Genomic DNA, 2,331 nt, shown 5'->3' with positions numbered 1-2,331 from the left:
ATAATAACAGTTCATTTTACTGAAGTTAATTTATTGGAACTTACTTTCTATAACATAACCCCATGATTATCTTAGCTTCGTGTATTAATGTGAATAACGTGTTAAGCTTTGTCCTGGTTGAAGCTTTACTTAGTAATGAAAATGAACATCGGGCAATCTGGCATTGAAGTTATTAAAATTGATATGGTTGTTCAATACTCTGGCGGAGAATGAGAACGTGCGTGGGCCGGTATTGATATCATTCCGGCGGAGGATGATAACGTGCGCGGTCAGGTATTGATATTTCGGCGTGTGTCTGCGCATACCCATACCAATCCGGAGTAAGACACAAACAAACATGTGAAAGCAAGCGTTATGTTGACATAGAGTAAATAGAGTCGGACACTTATGTGGTCGCTCCTGATAATCATTAAACGTTATCTTACCTTACGATCAAAAGAATAGAAATTGCAGCTTCGTCCTCCTTCCGAAAATCTAATGCTGGTGGCTATATATACACAGTGGTTGGAGAGATGGAAAGAGCATCTTCCAGATATAACCCAGGATAGCTTTGATTACTTATATGCGAAGCAGCAGAAGCAAGTTAGTATTATTATTCAGATCGTCTAAAAGAAGAAGTAGAAACTAGCATTATTGCAACGCGGGAGATTCGCAATACTCATGGGGATAACAACCACGTTGTTGAAGAGACACTGCAACATATGTTGCATTTTCGTTCTCATTATGATGATGGGAATGGGAATGTCGTCAGTGACTGCTACAGACATCAACGCTACTGCCGCGTTTATCGATGGCTTTTTGGTACCACACAATCAAGCAAGAAATGCGGTGGGAGTTGGTCCTCTTCAATGGGATCGCAAACTTGCAAATTATGCGCGCAATTATGCAAGACAGAGAAGGGGCGACTGCCTCCTACAACATTCCGACAGCCCCTTCGGAGAGAACATATTCTGGGGAAGCGGCCATGGTTGGACCCCTTCGCAGGCAGTGGCTGCGTGGATAGATGAGAAGAAATGGTTTGACTATGCCAAGAATATTTGCACCGGACCTGATTGCACTCACTACACTCACTCAGGTTGTATGGAGAACCACCGCCAATGTTGGTTGCGCCAAGATTATATGCGATTCAGGCGATACTTTCATAACCTGCAATTATGATCCACCGGGGAACTACATCGCAAGCAGGCCTTACTGAAATTTACACGCGAGCGTATATTTAAATACGAACATTCTTCCTCATATTACATTCATTCTTTCAATATGAATATTTTTTGCACTTGTAATAAGTACAACGATTTGTTACATGGCTTTCTTTTTTTGTAAAAAAACACAGTTACAATCAATATAGTTTCTGAGAGATACGGTGGCAATTAATATAATTTATGTGAAGATGATACCTCCATGCTAATAGACAAAATTAATTAATGCAATGATTGTACTCTTAATAAACATTACCCATAACCAGAGTTTATATTGCTTCCTCATTGATTTCAAAATAAAATAGAAATACACATGAACAACAAAATTAATTAATTCAATGATTGTATTCTTAATAAACATCACCCATAAGAAGAGGTTAAATCTCTTCCTCGTTGATTGATATTTATTTCTTGTATGAAAAACTCATGATACATATTAAGACTCTTTACATTACCGCAGTGCTCTCTGTTTAATGATATTTTCCATTAAAAATTTCTTTTATAATTATGTACTTATTGAATAATTTGTTTAAATATAGCTCATGTCAATAGATTCTGAATTATATATAATTAATTTGTATTAATATTTTTATTATTTTTTTCATTTTAAAATTTACAAAATTATATTTTTAAAAATAACCCAAAAAAAAAAAAATCTTAAACTAATGAACCCAATATTAAATTCTCATTTTTATTATTGTGGGAAAAACTAATGAGCCCAATATTAAATTCTCTCTGTATACTTTGTGTTATGCAAACTTATTTTTTCCTTTTAGCATTAAGGAATCTACCATTAAATGGAAGGTAATGACAAGTCGAGAATGCATCTATTTAATGTACTTTTTTATTTCAAATGTATTTGTTATGCCTAATAATGATAGCTAGGATAATCAATGTAAAATTTGACCAAGACAATTCTCACCATGAATTCAAGGTCAAAAACCACACTTCAACCCCACAAAGTAAAAAAATTCTCAACCCAAATTTTGAGAAATCTAATAAAAACAATTGTTGTATGTTGATATATTCACTATTAGTAAAGACCTAATGCACAAGTTTGTTGGAGCAGGGTTGGTTGCAAAATATTCTCCGAATCAAATTAAACATATGTAGTTCCAAAGAAGAACCAGTT

At 34.7% G+C, this 2,331-nt stretch overlaps 1 pseudogene; it reads left to right on the top strand.

The window, feature by feature from the left end:
* Window positions 1-660: 660 nt before the first annotated feature.
* LOC149190672 (pathogenesis-related protein PR-1-like) lies at window positions 661-1,195 on the top strand (annotated as a pseudogene).
* Window positions 1,196-2,331: the final 1,136 nt, after the last annotated feature.

This window comes from Pinus tabuliformis, chromosome 3_1 (assembly GCF_031772625.1).
Source record: "Pinus tabuliformis cultivar Carrire ecotype Pingquan chromosome 3_1, CPIR1, whole genome shotgun sequence".
NCBI lineage: Eukaryota > Viridiplantae > Streptophyta > Pinopsida > Pinales > Pinaceae > Pinus > Pinus tabuliformis.
This window is presented reverse-complemented; position numbering and strand designations above follow the sequence as displayed.